The sequence below is a fragment of the Aethalodelphis obliquidens genome, unplaced genomic scaffold (genome assembly GCF_003676395.1).
Source record: "Aethalodelphis obliquidens isolate GAN/ISIS:26980383/991018 unplaced genomic scaffold, ASM367639v1 scaffold81, whole genome shotgun sequence".
Classification (NCBI taxonomy): Eukaryota; Metazoa; Chordata; class Mammalia; order Artiodactyla; family Delphinidae; genus Aethalodelphis; species Aethalodelphis obliquidens.
The window spans coordinates 2596492-2615926 of NW_020838025.1; the positions used below are offsets into that span (position 1 = coordinate 2596492).

At 39.2% G+C, this 19435-nt stretch overlaps 1 protein-coding gene across 20 annotated transcripts in view; it reads right to left on the reverse strand.

Moving 5' to 3' along the window:
* Positions 1–14563: 14563 nt before the first annotated feature.
* Positions 14564–19435, reverse strand: part of MBNL1 (muscleblind like splicing regulator 1) — a 201911-nt gene continuing 197039 nt past the window's right edge. For all 20 annotated transcript variants that reach the window (XM_027092780.1, XM_027092761.1, XM_027092774.1 and 17 more), the window contains one exon: positions 14564–17992. The gene's annotated coding sequence lies outside the window, so the exon portion shown is untranslated. The remainder of the gene's footprint in view (positions 17993–19435) is intronic.

Below are 19435 nucleotides of genomic sequence, written 5' to 3' on the forward strand. Positions count from 1 at the left end.
GTTCAGTGCCTTGTGAAATAATGTAGAGGGAAGAGGGAGGAAGAAAAAGAGCCAACTAATTAAAACAAGATAAATATATTAAAGAGTATTCAGGCTGGAGGTGTATATTCTGTACAAATCAATTTCCACTGCAACTCTTATAACTTGTTCACAAGCAAATGGCTTATGTTCCTCCTATGTGCCCCTGTTGTTGCTAATTAACACAGGCTTGAGATGCCTGGGAAAAGAAACAAATACATAAATAAAAACCACTCTGCGGATGATAGGGAAAGGCATCTGCATGCAAGGCAACAGACTCTCAGTTAGAAATATTTTAAAGGGTGTACAAAGACTATAAATGTATGTTCTCTCTTTCACCAAGATCCCTTATCAGAGTATGCTCATAAGCTATCCCACCCTACCAGAATATTACTTCCTACAGTCTCCTCTCCATAGGTAATGAGTTAGGTAATCACATTTTTGTATTCAAGGAGGGAGGAAAGCTTTAAACAAACACATTCTAAATTACTCTCTTTAGTGGAACAGTTCAAGGAGTTTAGAGTGGGCTGTGGGCTGGGAAATACCAGCTCATTTCTCCAGACAATTTTTCAAACAATGGAAGACATTGAAATGCCATCAATCTTTCTAGATACTCAGTGGTTGCATTGTTTTCATGACCTGAAAAGCAGAGTTAGGTAGAATGTTCCTGATCTGCATTTTCAGCGAGGATAGGAGATACATTTAATTAAAATTCAAGTAAACAAACCTTCAACCAGCACCTCCTAAATACAAAGCTAGTGCTAGGCACTGAATGCCACACACAGATGAGTAAGACTGGCTGGCTAATCCTGGTGAGAAAATGCCTTTCTTTGGGCAGATTCCAAGTTGTGATAGTCTTCCTGTAATATCAGGAAGAGTAAGTACTGAAGTGGAGGTAAAAGCAATCAGCCCTGAGAAAGTAAAGCAAGAAATAACTAATGTGTCTTTCATGTTGTCAGAAAGGAAGAGAAGAATGCTTCTAAAGGAAGTGGCATCTAATTAAGCCGAAAGGATGAGTCAGCATTCAATAGGAGAGATGGCTGGAAAGGATATGCCTCCAAGGTAAGAGGATGCTGCCTTACTCCATTCAGGTCTCTGCTCCAATGTCACCTCCTTGGAGAGTACTTTGCCCTCATCTCCCAGCTTAGTATACTTACCTTGCTAGCAAATCTTCCTAAGGTATGTTCCGCACACTTACTTGTCTTTTCCACTAAATTATAATAAATATATATGAAACAATTTTGATGATTTAGAGTATTCTGAGGACAGGGAAGGTGAGGAAAACACCTAAATAAATTGATTGATTGGTTTAAAATAGAAATTTGTGCCATAAATAAAATGTAAATAGCGAATGATATAATCACCCAGAAACTAGTTATAATCTTGGAGAATTAAGACCAAAGATTATACAAGATTATACTAAGAGTCTTCCCTAAAATAACATACATATTTCACTGATTCAGCAAGATATTTTATACAATTTTCAACTAACAGTGATAGATAAGTGCATGTTTTAGATAACACATTTTAATACTCTGAATTTGGCAAACTAACTCAAATGGGTGCCTGCTCTAAGAAACAATTTAAATGAATTTATCGTAAAGAGTAAAGGAAAAAATATGAAGCAATTTAAATGAAAAGCAATAAATGTTTACTAAAACGCTTAGAAAATTTGAAAACCCAGAAAATTTAAAAATAATAATCCTATAATCCTACCACTAAAGTTACTTTCCTATGTGACCAAATCATTTTTGAAAAAATCCTTTTTAAATACAAAACACTCCCTAATACTTTACTTAGTCATTTCCTAAATACTGAAACAAAGACTGCTCTTGGTTTTTAATATTATGAAAAAATGCTACAGTGAACATATTAACTCATAAATATTTTTTCAATACTCAGATTACTTTTTTTTTAACATCTTTATTGGGGTATAATTGCTTTACAAGGTGTGTTAGTTTCTGCTTTATAACAAAGTGAATCAGTTATACATATACATATGTTCCCATATCTCTTCCCTCTTGCGTCTCCCTCCCTCCCACCCTCTCTATCCCACCCCTCCAGGCAGTCACAAAGCACCGAGCTGATATCCCTGCGCTATGCAGCTGCTTCTCACTAGCTATCTACCTTACGTTTGGTAATGTGTATATGTCCATGCCTCTCTCTCACTTTGTCACAGCTCACGCTTCCCCCTCCCCATATCCTCAAGTCTGTTCTCCAGTAGGTCTGTGTCTTTATTCCTGTCTTACCCCTAGGTTCTTCATGACATTTTTTTTTTAAATTCCATATATATGTGTTAGCATACAGTATTTGTCTTTCTCTTTCTGACTTACTTCACTCTGTATGACAGACTCTAGGTCCATCCACCTCATTACAAATAGCTCAATTTCGTTTCTTTTTATGGCTGAGTAATATTCCATTGTATATATGTGCCACATCTTCTTTATCCATTTGTCCGATGATGGGCACTTAGGTTGTTTCCATCTCCGGGCTATTGTAAATAGAGCTGCAATGAACATTTTGGTACATGACTATTTTTGAATTATGATTTTCTCAGGGTATATGCCCAGTAGTGGGATTGCTGGGTCATATGGTAGTTCTATTTGTAGTTTTTTTTTTATTTGTAGTTTTTTAAGGAACCTCCATACTGTTCTCCATAGTGGCTGTACCAATTCACATTCCCACCAGCAGTGCAGGAGTGTTCCCTTTTCTCCACACCCTCTCCAGCATTTATTGTTTCTAGATTTTTTGATGATGGCCATTCTGACTGGTGTGAGATGATATCTCATTGTAGTTTTTATTTGCATTTCCCTAATGATTAATGATGTTGAGCATTCTTTCATGTGTTTGTTGGCAGTCTGTATATCTTCTTTGGACAAATGTCTATTTAGGTCTTCTGCCCATTTTTGGATTGGGTTGTTTGGTTTTTTGTTATTGAGCTGCATGAGCTGCTTGTAAATTTTGGAAATTAATCCTTTGTCAGTTGCTTCATTTGCAAATATTTTCTCCCATTCTGAGGGTTGTCTTTTGGTCTTGTTTATGGCTTCCTTGGCTGTGCAAAAGCTTTGAAGTTTCATTAGGTCCCATTTGTTTATTTTTATTTCCATTTCTCTAGGAAGTGGGTCAAAAAGGATCTTGCTGTGATTTATGTCATAGAGTGTTCTGCCTATGTTTTCCTCTAATAGTTTGATAGTGTCTGGCCTTACATTTAGGTCTTTAATCCAGTTTGAGCTTATTTTTATGTATGGTGTTAGGGAGTGCTCTAATCTCATACTTTTACATGTACCTGTCCAGTTTTCCCAGCACCACTTATTGAAGAGGCTGTCCCTTCTCCACTGTACATTCCTGCCTCCTTTATAAAGGATAAGGTGACCAAATGTGCATGGGTTTATCTCTGGGCTTTATATCCTGTTCCATTGGTCTATATTTCTTTTTTTGTGCCAGTACCATACTGTCTTGATTACTGTAGCTTTGAAGTATAGTCTGAAGTCAGGGAGCCTGATCGCTCTAGCTCCGTTTTTCATTCTCAAGATTGCTTTGGCTATTCGGGGTCTTTTGTGTTTCCATACAAATTGTGAAATTTTTTGTTCTAATTCTGTGATAAATGCCAGTGGTAGTTTGATAGGGATTGCATTGAATCTGTAGATTGCTTTTGGTACTAGAGTCATTTTCACAATATTGATTCTTCCAATCCAAGAACATGGTATATCTCTCCATCTATTTGTATCATCTTTAATTTCTTTCTTCAGTGTCTTATAATTTTCTTCATACAGGTCTTTTGACTCCTTAGGTAGGTTTATTCCTAGATATTTTATTCTTTTCGTTGTAATGGTAAATGGGAGTGTTTTCTTGATTTCACTTTCAGATTTTTCATCATTAGTGTATAGGAATGCAAGAGATTTCTGTGCATTAATTTTGTATCCTGCTACTTTACTACATTGATTAGCTCCAGTAGTTTTCTGGTAGCATCTTTAGGATTCTCTATGTATAGTATCATGTCATCTGCAAACAGTGACAGCTTGACTTCTTCTTTTCCGATTTGGATTCCTTTTATTTCCTTTTCTTCTCTGATTGCTGTGGCTAAAACTTCCAAAACTATATTGAATAAGAGTGGTGAGAGTGGGCAATCTTGTCTTGTTCCTGATCTTAGTGGAAATGGTTTCAGTTTTTCACCATTGAGGAGGATGTTGGCTGTGGGTTTGTCATATATGGCCTTTATTATGTTGAGGAAACTTCCCTCTATGCCTACTTTCTGCAGGGTTTTTATCATAAATGGGTGTTGAATTTTGTTGAAATCTTTCTCTGCATCTATGGAGATGATCATATGGTTTTTCTCCTTCAGTTTGTTAATATGGTTTATCACATTGATTGATTTGTGTATATTGAAGAATCCTTGCATTCCTGGAATAAACCCCACTTGATCATGGTGTATGATCCTTTTAATGTGCTGCTGTATTCTGTTTGCTAGTATTTTGTTGAGGATTTTTGCATCTATGTTCATCAGTGATATTGGCCTGTAGTTTTCTTTCTTTGTGACATCCTTGTCTGGTTTTGGTATCAAGGTGATGGTGGCCTCTTAGAAGGAGTTTGGGAGTGTTCCTCCCTCTGCTATATTTTGGAAGAGTTTGAGAAGGATAGGTGTTAGCTCTTCTCTAAATGTTTGATAGACTTCGCCTGTGAAGCCATCTGGTCCTGGGCTTTTGTTTTTTGGAAGATTTTAAATCACAGTTTCAATTTCAGTGCTTGTGATTGGTCTGTTCATATTTTCTGTTTCTTCCTGATTCAGTCTTGGCAGGTTGTGCATTTAGAAGCATTTGTCCATTTCTTCCAGGTTGTCCATTTTATTGGCAGAGAGTTGCTTGTAGTAATCTCTCTTGGTCTTTTGTATTTCTGCAGTGTCAGTTGTTACTTCTCCGTTTTCATTTCTAATTCTATTGATTTAAGTCTTCTCCCTTTTTTTTTTGATGAGTCTGGCTAATGGTTTATCAATTTTGTTTATCTTCTCAAAGAACCAGCTTTTAGTTTTATTGATCTTTGCTATTGTTTCCTTCATTTCTTTTTCATTTATTTCTGATCTGATTTTTATGATTTCTTTCCTTCTGCTAACTTTGGGGGTTTTTTGTTCTTCTTTCTCTAATTGCTTTAGGTGCAAGGTTAGGTTGTTTATTCGAGATGTTTCCTGTTTCTTAAGGTGGGCTTATATTGCTATAAACTTCCCTCTTAGAACTGCTTTTGCTGCATCCCATAGGTTTTGGGTCGTCGTGTCTCCATTGTCATTTGTTTCTAGGTATTTGTAAATTTCCTCTTTGATTTCTTCAGTGATCACTTCGTTATTAAGTAGTGTATTGTTTAGCCTCCATGTGTTGGTATTTTTTACAAATCTTTTCCTGTAATTGATATCTAGTCTCATAGCATTGTGGTCGGAAAAGATACTTGATACAATTTCAATTTTCTTAAATTTACCAAGGCTTGATTTGTGACCCAAGATATGATCTGTCCTGGAGAATGTTCCATGAGCACTTGAGAAAAATGTGTATTTTGTTGTTTTTGGAAGGAGTGTCCTATAAATATCAATTAAGTCCATCTTGTTTAATGTATCATTTAAAGCTTGTGTCTCCTTATTTATTTTCATTTTGGATGATCTGTCCATTGGTGAAAGTGGGGTGTTAAAGTCCCCTACTATGAATGTGTTACTGTGGATCTCCCCTTTTATGGCTGTTAGTATTTGCCTTATGTATTGAGGTGCTGCTATGTTGGGTGCATAAATATTTACAATTGTTATATCTTCTTCTTGGATTGATCCCTTGATCCTTATGTAGTGTCCTTCTTTGTCTCTTCTAATAGTCTTTATTTTAAAGTCTATTTTGTCTGATATGAGAATTGCTACTCCAGCTTTCTTTTGGTTTCCATTTGATTGGAATATCTTCTTCCATCCCCTTACTTTCAGTCTGTATGTGTTTCTAGGTCTGAAGTGGTCTCTTGTAGACAGCAAATATATGGGTCTTGTTTTTGTATCCATTCAGCCAATCTGTGTCTTTTGGTGGGAGCATTTAGTCCATTTACATTTAAGGTAATTATCGATATTTATGTTCCTATTCCCATTTTCTAAATTGTTTTGGGTTCGTTACTATAGGTCTTTTCCTTCTCTTGTGTTTCTTGCCTAGAGAAGTTCCTTTAGCATTTGTTATAAAGCTGGTTTGGTGATGCTGAACTCTCTGAGCTTTTGCTTGTCTGTAAAGGTTTTAATTTCTCCATCAACTCTGAATGAGATCCTTGCTGGGTAGAGTAATCTTGGTGCAGGTTTTTCTCCTTCATCACTTTCAGTATGTCTGGCCAGTCCCTTCTGGCTTGCAGAGTTTCTGCTGAGAGATCAGCTGTTAACCTTATGGCGATTCCCTTGTGTGTTATTTGTTGTTTTTCCCTTGCTGCTTTTAATATGTTTTCTTTGTATTTAATTTTTGACAGTTTGATTAATATGTGCCTTGGCGTATTTCTCCTTGGATTTATCCTGTATGGAACTCTCTGTGCTTCCTGGACTTGATTAACTATTTCCTTTCCCATATTAGGGAAGTTTTCAACTATAATCTCTTCAAATATATTCTCAGTCCCTTTCTTTTTCTCTTCTCCTTCTGGAACCCCTCTAATTCGACTGTTGGTGTGTTTAATGTTGTCCCAGAGGTCTCTGAGACTGTCCTCAGTTCTTTTCATTCTTTTTTCTTTATTCTGCTCTGCAGTAGTTATTTCCACTATTTTATCTTGCAGGTCAGTTATCCGTTCTTCTGCCTCATTTATTCTGCTATTGATCCCATCTAGAGTATTTTTCATTTCATTTATTGTGTTGTTCATCATTGTTTGTTTCATCTTTAGTTCTTCTAGGTCCTTGTTAAATGTTTCTTGCATTTTGTGTCTTCTATTTCCAAGATTTTGCATCATCTTTACTATCATTATTCTGAATTGTTTTTCAGGTAGACTGCCTATTTCCTCTTCATTTGTTAGGTCTGGTGGGTTTTTATCTTGCTCCTTCATCTGCTGTGTGTTTTTCTGTCTTCTCATTTTGCTTATCTTACTGTGTTTGGGGTCCCCTTTTTGCAGGCTGCAGGTTCGTAGTTCCCGTTGTTTTTGGTGTCTGTCCCCAGTGGCTAAGGTTGGTTCAGTGGGTTGTGTAGGCTTCCTGGTGGAGGGGACTAGTGCCTGTGTTCTGGTGGATGAGGCTGAATCTTGTCTCTCTGGTGGGCAGGTCCATGTCTGGTGGTGTGTTTTGGGGTGTCTGTGGACTTATTATGATTTTAGGCAGCCTCTCTGCTAATGGGTGGGGTTGTGTTCCTGTCTCGCTAGTTGTTTGGCATAGGGTGTCCAGCACTGTAGCTTGCTGGTCATTGAGTGAAGTTTGGTGCTGGTGTTGAGATGGAGATCTCTGGGAGATTTTCACCGTTTGATATTATGTGGAGCTGGGAGGTCTCTTGTTGACCAGTGGCCTGAATTTGGCTCTCCCACCTCAGAGGCACAGCACTGACTCCTGGCTGCAGCACCAAGAGCCTTTCATCCACACGGCTCAGAATAAAAGGGAGAAAAAGTAGAGAGAATTAGTAGAAGTAGGAAGAAAGAAAGAAAGAAAAAAAGAAGAAAGAAGGGAAGGCAGGAAGGAAGAAAGAAAGAAAGAAGAAAAGAAGGAAAGAAGGAAGGAAAGAAAGAAAGGAGGGAGGGAGGGACGGTGTGAGGAATGAAGGAAGGAGCGAAGCAAGGAAAGAAAGAAAGAAGATAAAGTAAAATATAATAAAGTTATTAATATAAAAAATAATTATTAAGAAAAAAAAACGGACGGATAGAACCCTAGGACAAATGGTGGAAGCAAAGCTATACAGACAAAATCTCACACAGAAGCATACACATACACACTCACAAAAAGAGGAAGAGGAGAAAATCATAAATCTTGCTCTCAAAGTCCACCTCCTCTATTTGGGATGATTCGTTGTCTATTCATGTATTCCACACATGCAGGTACATCAAGTTGATTGTGGAGCTTTAATCCGCTGCTTCTGAGGCTGCTGGGAGAGATTTCCCTTTCTCTTCTTTGCTCGCACAGCTCCCGGGGCTCAGCTTTGGATTTGGCCCCGCCTCTGCGTGTAGGTCGCCGGAGGGCGTCTGTTCTTCGCTCAGACAGGACGGGGTTAAAGGAGCTGCTGATGTGGGGGCTCTGGCTCACTCAGGCCAGGGGAGAGAGGTGCGCGGAGTATGGGGCAAGCCTGCGGCGGCAGAGGCCAACGTGACGTTGCACCAGCCTGAGGCCCGCCATGCGTTCTCCCAGGGAAGTTGTCCCTGGATCCTGGGACCCTGGCAGTGGCGGGCTGCACAGGCTCCCCGGAAGGTGGGTGTGGATAGTGACCTGTGCTCGCACACAGGCCCCTTGGTGGCAGCACCAGCAGCCTTAGCGTTTCCCGCCCGTCTCTGGGGTCCGCGCTTTTAGCCGTGTCTTGCACCTGTCTCTGGGTTCCGCGCTTTTGGCAGCGGCTCACGCCCGTCTCTGGAGCTCCTTTGAGCAGCGTTCTTAATCCCCTCTCCTCGTGCACCAGGAAACAAAGAGGGAAGAAAAAGTCTCTTGCCTCTTCGGCAGGTCCAGACTTTTCTCCGGACTCCCTCCAGGCTAGGACTGCCTCCCGGCTAGCCGTGGTGCACTAACCCCTTCAGGCTGTGTTCACGCAGCCAACCCCAGTCCTCTCCCTGCTCTCCGACCAAAGCCCGAGCCTCAGCTCGAAGCCCCGCCCGCCCCGGCGGGTGAGCAGACAAGCCTCTCGGGCTGGTGAGTGCCGGGCGGCACAGATCCTCTGTGCGGGAATCTCTCCGCTTTGCCCTCCGCACCCCTCTTGCTGTGCTCTCCTCCACGGGTCCGAAGCTATCCCCCTCCGCCACCCGCAGTCTCCGCCCGTGAAGGGGCTTCCTAGTGTGTGGAAACCTTTCCTCCTTCACAGCTCCCTCCCACTGGTGCAGGTCCCGTCCCTATTCTTTTGTCTCTGTTTATTCTTTTTCCTTTTGCCCTGCCCAGGTACGTGGGGGAGTTTCTTGCCTTTTGGGAGGTCTGAGGTCTTCTGCCAGCATTCAGTAGGTGTTGTGTAGGAGTTGTTCCACGTGTAGATGTATTTCTGGTGTATCTGTGGGGAGGAAGGTGGTCTCCGCGTCTTACTCTTCTGCCATCTTCCCCTCCGCCCCTCAGGTTACTTTTTAAGGATAAAATGAGTTGGATAATGAATAGAGTAGTCATAGTATTGTATTCGAGAAGAGAGGGTGGTTTTCATTTAACCTATTCTAATCTATTTTGTGGTTCAGTTAAGGGCTTGGAGCAGGAGTGGGAGGTAGGAAATACTAGCTCCGTGTGTATGCAGTGGCCTATACGTCTTGTTTTAGTCATTGCCCTGTGAGGTTCTTGCCTTTCAACCTTGCAGCTCAAGCCCAGCATGGTGCCTGGCTAGTTTCTTTTGTTTGTTTGTTTTTGAATTTTATTTTTTTATACAGCAAGTTCTTATTAGTTATCCATTTTATATATATTAGTGTATATATGTCAATCCCAATCTCCCAATTCTGGCTAGATTCTTATGTGTGTTTATGGAGCCGAGTCAGTGCTAATTTAAGCATCTAAACTAAACCTATGATGAAATATGATAAATATAGTAGTGCCACTCAAATGTAATTAGAAATATTTTTTTTTTTTTTTTTTTTTTTTTTTTTTTTTTTTTTTTTTTTTTTGCGGTACGCGGGCCTCTCACCGTTGCGGCCCCTCCCGTTGAGGAGCACAGGCTCCGGATGCACAGGCTCAGCGGCCATGGCTCACGGGCCCAGCCGCTCCGCGGCATGTGGGATCCTCCCAGACCAGGGCACGAACCCGCATCCACTGCATCGGCAGGCAGACTCTCAACCACTGCGCCACCAGGGAAGCCCTAGAAATATTTTGATAAATATAATAAAACACTTTAAACATATTAATGACACAGTTTTCATGATCATTAAGGCATCCATTCTATGATTTGATCTTGATTTAAGTAAAGGGGGAATTCCAATAGTTGAGTTTAGGTACATCTAAAGGGTCGCTTTCAAATTGACATGGTTAAGTATGGTCTGTGATCATATCATGCTGGCTCATGAATTTAAAATATTCAGTGAGTCAGAAAGCACTTGATTCTAGTTTTGAAATGTTCGCTGTATTTGCAACAATGAGCAGGACCTGTTGTGGTGGTAAACAACAGGAAGATAGAGTTTCACTTCTGAACAGGAAAGATAGAATTAGAGATGACACAAATAGAGTATGTCCATGGCTGCTTTGAAAGGGATGTGTAACCTAAGAACTAGGATGAAAATTAAAGATTACGTGGAGTCATTTGAAAAATGGATAATGATAAAATAGCAATCATTGTTACCATGTATCCATTTCTTGCTGTATGCCAGGCACTGTTCTAAGCATTTTATATACATTAACCCAGTAGTTGCCTCCATAGCAATTACATCAGAATGTCTGGTGGAAGGGACCAAGCATCAATACTTTTTTAATGATGCCCCAGGTAATTCAGTCTGGAAACCATTCAGCAACCCTGCAAGGTAAATATTCTCATTGCTCTTTCTATCTTACGAAGGTGGAAACTTGAGTCCCAGAGAGGTGATGTGGCTCCGCCAAGGTCAAAGAACTGAAAACTTGAGACATGAGTCCAGGTGGACTGATTGCAGAACCCTTGATCTTAACCACTTGCAGTGCCTCCCCCAGTGCTTTAATGCCATTTCTAATGAGTAGCTTTGATTTTTATGAGTTTAAGGAAGCTTCCAATGCATGTCTTAACAATAATCATTTCAGGAGGTTATACTCTTTTCCTGTGGTTTGACCAGCAACTGTGTTGTTGGTGGCCCTGGGTAGTACCCACCGCTAACATGCACAAGGTTGTCAAAAGTGCCCTTCTCTCTGTCTCATTCCTTAACCCTCCAGATATTACTACTTCTATCTATCTTCAGAGTCCACCTAAGCCCACATCTGGGAATTGGTTGCATTTGTGAAAGGAAGAGGCAGTGCCTCCCAGTGCCAAGGCAAAGCAGGGCAAGTGCTGACGTTCTTCCTGTTACTGAAGCCCCATTCACCGTGTCCAGATTTCGACTGTTAATTTGCTAGTTGTCCATTACAAAGGCTTCTTTTGTTCAGCCTCTGCTGCAGGCTTCTAGTTCCTCAGATGTCTTTCTGTTTTCATCCAAAACCTAAAGTCAAGCTCCTCAGATGTCCTTCTACTTTCATCCGAAACCTAAAGTCCTGTTATATTATGCGACTTCAGGGGTCTCTCACCATAAGACTTTAGTCAAGAGACTTATAATACTCTTTTCTAGACTAGTGTACTGTGTGCTGTTCTAAATAGATTTTGGAGATCTGCTTGGCTAACTTTCTGGTTCTTTGGCACAGCATTGCTTTACATTTAAGTTCAAGCATGGACTTCTTCTGCAGACTGCTCACTGAGGTCCAGACCTTGAAAGGCACCACCACCACTATTTCTACACCCCTTGTGAACACGGTGTTCTCCTGTGAATGGATCCTGTCTGCATGGGTAATTTCGGTCACAGCTACCCTGGTCCAAGCAATTGCCTTTCAGCTATAGCTTGGGGGGTATATTTCATTATTTAATTCCCCTATAGCAACTGTATATCTAGTGTCAGAACAGATTTAATAAGCGAGGCACTTGGGGGTCTGAGGACTCATCCAGATGTGGAACACTTCTATGGAAGTGTTCTATGCTTTTTTATTTCCTAGATGAATTCATGACCTCAGCACATGCAGTGGTTGCAATAGTTAAAATTTCCCTCCAGTGAAATTGTGCCCTTTGCAGTGGAATCATACAAGCCCACCTGAAGCCGCAGTTGAACGCAGCCACCAGGCTCTGCTAAATTCCAAGGGCAGGGATTCAACAGCCCAGGCTCCACCAAGAGGCACCTGTGACCGACAGCAGTCAGAATTCACATAACAACCCGGTGGCCCCCCACCACCATGGATGAACCTTCAGGTTTATTCTCTACCTGTTAGAAATTCTGTCTTGTCATTATGAAACCCAGTGAGGGAGAAAGAAACTGACCGCACTTGCTTCAGTAAATTTTTTCTGAAAAACCGAAATAGGTCACTAATAGTAACAGATTTTGTCTGTGTTCTAATCTGCCACTGCTCTTTTCTCCTAAAATGGTACACTCAAGGGCAGGCTATATTTTTTTCCCCAACATTTAATTAGCAAAAGAAAAATATCCCATGAATAAAGAAAAAGCTCATACGACAAAAAAGGAAGAGAACCGAGGGGGCTGCTTCCTAAGACAAAAAGGAGTAGCTCTGACCCCCTTGGTTGCCTCAGCCCCCTGGTGGAGGACAGGCAAAGGGTAGGACAGGGCAGTTGAGGATGCCAGGTGTCCGGGGCAAGTGCCAGCTCTGAGGGAGTTTGGCTACAGGGCTTGGAGGAAGGAGAGTTCTCCAGCATCTCCATCGGCCCCAGCACACATCTAGATTTTGCTCTTCGGGAGTTCAGAACACACAGGGCCCTTTGAGAACCTAGAGTCCAACTCATAAGAAGTCTGGAGTTGTAAGCTGTGGCCCGGTGTGGCCTCACACAGCTACAGCCTGAGGGTAGCTTCAGATTTATTTACTGCCCACCCCAAGTGCTGCATAGCTGGGACCAACCATAGCTAGCGAGGACCGTATGCTGGAGGCTGGGCTGAGGCCAGCCGTAGCACAAGGCCACTTTCTAGTCACTTCAGGGAGGTTCAGTGTTTTTGAAAGGTCAAGAAAAGTCAAAAAAAATTCTTTAACATTTAATTCTCCAACTTTCGCATTTTGTATCCCTTCATATTAATACGCGGACTTTGAACATTAAAGTGGATGTGTTCTAGGCTGTAAAAAGTTTCCAAATCTTGAACATTATAATTTTTCTCCAGAACATATAGACTGTCTCAAATAGTAAAGTGACTGCCTCAGACTCATCAGTGAGTGGAGTAAAAACAAGTAGAATGGGCTTCCCTGGTGGCACAGTGGTTGAGAGTCCGCCTGCCGATGCAGGGGACACGGGTTCGTGCCCCGGTCCGGGAAGATCCCACATGCCGCGGAGCGGCTGGGCCCGTGAGCCACGGCCGCTGAGCCTGCGCGTCCGGAGCCTGTGCTCTTCAACGGAAGAGGCCACAACAGTGAGAGGCCCGCGTACCGCAAAAAAAAAAAAACAAGTAGAAAAATAGCAAAATCTCGTTGCTGACTGTCCCACAGGTTCACTCCCATGTTGAGTGACTATTTCCTGTATGAAGGTGCGCCTCAGTCAAATTTAGATTGTCACTGATCTTCAGGGTCATTCCAAGGTGTAAACTCCGTGAATGTCAAGGGTCTGTAATGAAATAAGAAACCAGACTTCTAAGACAGGGCCCCATCCTGTGAGCTGAGGACCCCTAGTGGTCCCTGCAGTAATAACTCCTTCTGAACAATAAGCATTGTCTGGAGAATGAGTATCTCAAATGACTTTTTCAGATGCATGTATATGTTGTTGTGATTAACAAAAACGTTACAATTGCTATTTGTTACCGTATTTTTTCAGTTAAAAGTTACCCAAAAGTAGTATCACTAATTGGAGAGGAGCCAGATGTTTTGATGTTACTCAAAAAGGCTGTGAACCCCTGCTTTAGATAATCTCCCCCAGAGCAGCTACTCTCTGGGGCGCAGCACCTTGAATAGTTGAGTCCACTGAAAACAACAGAAGTGTTCCACAGAACTCAGCCAGTCGCAGAACTGTATTAATCATAAGTAATGCAGTTATTTTTATTGCAGTACGTTTTGGAAAACAAGCATTGACCTACAAAGGAGAATTTGTAGGCTCTGACCAAATAAATGTCAAGTGACACAGTCACACACAGTAGCACTAAATGATCAAATGAGCAAATTTCTTCACATTGGAACTCTGGCTTTCACTGACTATCCGAGAAAACTGCAAAATGCAAAGCCATGTGGGATACCAGGCTTCACTTCAACAGAATTTTTAATTCACCATTTAAAAAACTCACACACGCACACGCACACACACATAACCAAGAGTCATGTCATGGCTTGGTTCAGCTGTGTGTGTGCATAAACCTGTATCCCTCTGAATCAAGTGTCATCATTACTGCATTTACTGAAATATTCTCTCAGATTGCCTGATATCCAGTGCCAGTCTCCTGGGGCAGTCAGGCAAATAAAATTTCGTTTACAGAAAGAATTGATGAGAATTTCCTTTTTTCCCTTAGAATTTTCCCCTCCAGCATCTAAAATCTATCAAACAGCACTTAAAGTGTCAGAGGAAAGGAGGACGAGATTTTTCAGAGAACACTGGGCAGTGGGTGGCAATACCTCATGATTCAGATTCTCCCTCTTGGTCTGAGAGGCTAGTGGGGAAGACAGTCAGTGCCTTACTTGCCATCAGTTAACACCTTATATTGAATTTCTACATCATGATGTTCGTCAAGACAGACATGCATGGATGCTTGAAACGCACAAAAATAATTTACTCTTCAATCTCAGATACACAAATATACTTAAGAAAGAGAAGTTTTATTAGGGCAATTTCACTTTATTTTTCCATACAGCAAAGTCAACTACTGCAGTAATAATAAAATAAGCATAAAACAAATTGCAGCCCAAGACAAAATACATAATTTTAAGCAACTACAAGCAGAAAGTAAGTTGTGATTACATAATAGTAAAACCAAGCACATCTGTCCTTTCAGCAGATGAAAGCGTAGGGTTGCTGGTAAGTGCAACACCATAACCAGCTGGAGTGAAGGCTGGATACACTAATTCATTAAACAAGTGCCCATTATCACATTTGCTTTTTTGAGTGCTTCTGAGTTGAAAATTAAAACCATGAAATTTGAACTGTGTTTTATCTTTTTCACCTGCTGAAAGAACAGGATCCTACAGCAATTAAAAAACAATCACATAACAACTATAGCTACTGTGTGCTGTTTGGTTTGCCTGTTTATGGTTGAAATTTTGTGAAAGTCAATACTTGTTTTGAAGATTTTTTTCTTTTTTTTTTTTTGTGAACAATAAACCACTGAAATTGGCAGAAACTGATTTGAATAGTATACGTCCTTAGTATAGTTCTGTCTCTTTTTTGTTTTGTTGAAGTTTTAAACATGCAGTAGTTTTGAAAAATGTAAGGAATATTTGATCCATGATTTCACCTTAATGGTTGAAGTACCTGCTAGTTTTGGTAATGATCTTCAGGCAGATTTGGCCCAATGGAGTTTTTGTCAGTCATGAGATCTCGGAAGGATGGCATATCTTTCCAGCTGAAAAAATCCTGGCAAACTACAAGCTGTCCACAAAAAGCAAAGCAACATGTTTGAAGGGGTATGGAGTGCTAACTCTGTGCCACTTTTGCAAGCAATTTTGCTCAGTCTGTCATTGTATTAGCCTTAACAAAACTCCTTGTAATTATAGACGTTTTTATTCAAAATAAGATCTTACTATTATACAGGTTTCTCTCTTTTGACTATATACAGAAGTGCAAAAAGTCAACCTTCTCTCTAGACGTTCCAACATGCTAAATTGCAGCATAATCAACCCTCAAGAGTTTGCACACACGCTATAATTCTCATTACGTAAACTTTGAGTATTTGGATTATCAACAAAAAGTCCCTTGTTCTATTTATTGATTATGCAGCTTATTTATAACAAGGCCTGATATTCAGGGATTTCAAAAATATTAAACAATACTTTAACATTTGAAATGGATACAGTAGAAAATAAATTTTATTCTAATATCTAGGATCTAGATCTTCTTATAATAACTAATTACAAACAAAATAAATCATCAAAATATTACTCAATTGTCTGCCAGGATTGTTGCGATAGCAACAACTTAACTTCTTACTTAGCAATGATTATATATTTATAAGATATCCATATAAAAGATCTTTGTTCTTTTAATGAAAACTAGACAAGAACTAACAATGACTGACATTCTTACACTTTAATATTAAATCAGTAAAATATAAATCATTTAGTTAACAATAATACGAATATTCATATGACACTACATGTAATTCAAAACTGAGTATGTTATGAAGGAAAAACTACTTTAATTTTTTTTTGTATTTTGAAAAATTCATCGGTAAAATCTAATAAAACAAGAGTCTATAAACTGAAATGGTATTCAATTGTTAATAGAAAATGAAATCTAATAAATGTAGGAAATGAAAAACTACATTTTAACAAGAAAAATAAGTAATATTCTATAATGTAACTAACTACAATAACATATGGAGTCACCATTACTCTCTTAACACGATTGAAATTACATTGGTATGGGTTCCAACCCGTAATGTAATAATCTAAGGCTTTAATAGATGTACAGTACAATCAGTAAAATCAACACATCAGTCTTATATTAGAAAGCATCTCTCTCAAGCATAAAAACTTGCAGTAAACTTGGAAGTATGGAAAGTTCTAGAACTGAACTTTCACTTCTCCCATTCCATACTAGAACTACCAGTGACCTGGCCCCTACTTCAGCAATTTTTAGAACTGCTGAACAGAGCAAAAATATCCTTTACTAGCTGCAACATCCAAACCACAAAAAAGGAATTCCTTTGGATGAATCCATTCTTAAAAACTGAATGCACATCTATTTTTTTTTAAATTTTGTAAAAGGCTTTCTAAGGCTATAAGCAGTAAATCTGAACAAAACAAAACAAAACAAATCACATATAAAATTCACCCATGTACTTAACCCACCCAGTGACTAGGTTAATTAAACATTTCCCATTTTCATATTTTGGTTTATCATGCATCTGATGAGTGCTGCTTTCTTCTTTGTTTAGAGTCACTATTTTAAATGTGACTGTGATGAAGCCTTTAAGCAAATGTGAAACCATTTTTGCAAAGCATTTAGAGTCTTCTGACTTTTGACAGAGCTATAAATAGAAGCAAAATAATTTCCTCCAACTTTTTTTTTTGTTATCGTGTCTCAGAAATGGCATATCCCTTTTGAATAACATGTTATACAGTATAGTATGCATAAATATTACACTACAATGCATTAAAATAATTTTATATATATATATCTATTATATATATCTCCAGTATGTGTGAGTTTATCTGTATTGAGAGAGTTTGTATTGTGCTGTCTATTTTGTTACTGTAAAGTTAAATCGGCCATTTCTGAGACAGCTTTGGTTTCCAAAAAAACAAAGGAAAAAAAAAGAATGGTGCCCTTTGACTGATTAGTACTAGCAAATAAGCAACAAAATGTGGCTCCGAAAACAATAACACTGAAGAAATAATACTCTAGTTTGATGTACAGTCTATGGCACTTCATGAGAATCCTTAACAACATGGTACTTAAAGCCATGATGTGCTTTAAAAGATACACAGTTGTGGTTTTGCTTGGCACATTCATCTCTGTCAGATCCCTCCCTCACCACATCTTAAAATCTACTACATTAAAAATATTACTCTTAAACAAAAATGACTGTGCATGCACGCTCTCATCTATAATGGCAATTTTAAATACAAGGTGCACCTTTGTTATTTGTAAACCTTGAAAGAAATAAACTTATTTTTAAAAAATTATATCTTGGTCTACAGACGTACCAATACATAATAGAATCATGGTTACACCATAGTCTGTCTTTTCAAGATGGCATGAATATATAGGAAACTAATTAGGTCTGCATATTTGAATGCATCACTCTGTGCTAGAAAAGAAAGACAATGTTGTTCTTTTAGACAGGAATATCACCTCAGCACAAATATCAATTAAATGTACAAAGTGTATAGGCAACAGTGTGCAGTGGATTTCCATGTTGTCTTGTCTTCTGGTTAACATGCAATATGCGGATGTCTTGTGGCTGAGGGGTTTTTGTGTGTGTTGCTTGACGGTATATACACTATGGCTAATGACCTCGTCCTTTACTCTAACCAAGCACACTGTCCTTTCCTCTTTAGCATGATCTGCAAGGGAAAAAGAGATAATCTTCGTTAAAACAGCCAATATCTAACAGCAGTTTCCAATATACATTCAACATGAAAACTGTATTTCTTGGTTTAAAGAGTGAACACGTGTATATTGTATCTTCATGTAAAAACAAAAAACACTTCACAAGTACAAAGGACCTACATTTGTTTATCATTTCTTCGAGAATAAAATGACATGCACAGCTTAATGAAACTGTAGACTCTGAACAAATATCACCTAACACCAAGCTCAAAGTATAAAATACATTTGTCGAATCAAGGGGTATAATGTAGTAGAGCTCTTTTTACCACTGTCATTGTGGGGCAGAACTTACAACTCATTTTACTTCTAAAGGTTAATAGGTTTCAAGAGTAATGGTTTGGCCCACGAAATTAAAATCCATGCAACAATCCTGTTAAACACAATTTGCTCTCTTTGGGTGCTTGATTAGCACAGTATGTGTTTGGAAAAAAATAAAAGAACGATACTCTACATGACTGTTTTGGATAAAGTTTGGATTTTTCCCACTAAAGGCAAGAAAATAAAAATTGTTCCTTACGCTCCTGACAAATTAAGGTTGAACTGATATTACAATGCACCTGTGAACTGAGTTCCAGTTTTTACATGAAATTTGTTCCCAGAGAATCTTTACATATTAGAATATGCTTTAGCACACAACCTAGAGAATGAAAGAAATCACGATTTTGCTGCACTCAAAAACCAGTTTAAGTATTGTAACTCCTCATGAAAATGAGTAATCATTTGTTAAACAGAACATTAAAGAGCCTAAGTTTCAATACACACAAATCCACTGTTTTGCTAATTGATGAACTTACGGCCATTTGCTATCATTTTTTTTAACCTGGATTATTGCTAAGAAATAGAACGTAGTTACAGATATACATATCAAACACACCCAACTGACTATAAAAGCTTGAAACAGTTTTCTTTTAACATGTCAAAAAGACAACTCTATTTCCAAACCTACAGACCACAAAGCGATGTGCTTATTCAAAATGTGGCTATTGTTCAGAATAATAAACATTATCAGAACTGCATTGAGAGAACTTACGAAACACAAAAATCAGTTTCAGTCATTTAATTCAGGATTGCAGCATGTCTCTGGTAGTACTTCTCAGATTGAGTCTATTTCTTTCTTAAACAGCTCTCAGATTTCATCTATACACTTCTCCTACATGGGTTCACCCTTTGACCAGCTGTTGCTATGCTCAAGGGCCTCTGAACTGCCCCATCTCCTGACTCAACACCTCTGTCCCTTCTTCTGTAAGGCCGTGACATCTCCCTTCACTCTGTAACAATCCTGATTGTCCAAATTCACTTAATTTCTGACTCTGTTAGGAAGAGCTGCTCCCTCATCTTTGTCCAAGAGAAATGTGTTCACACCTCTCTTATTTTAATGTAGAGTGCTGAAAGTTACA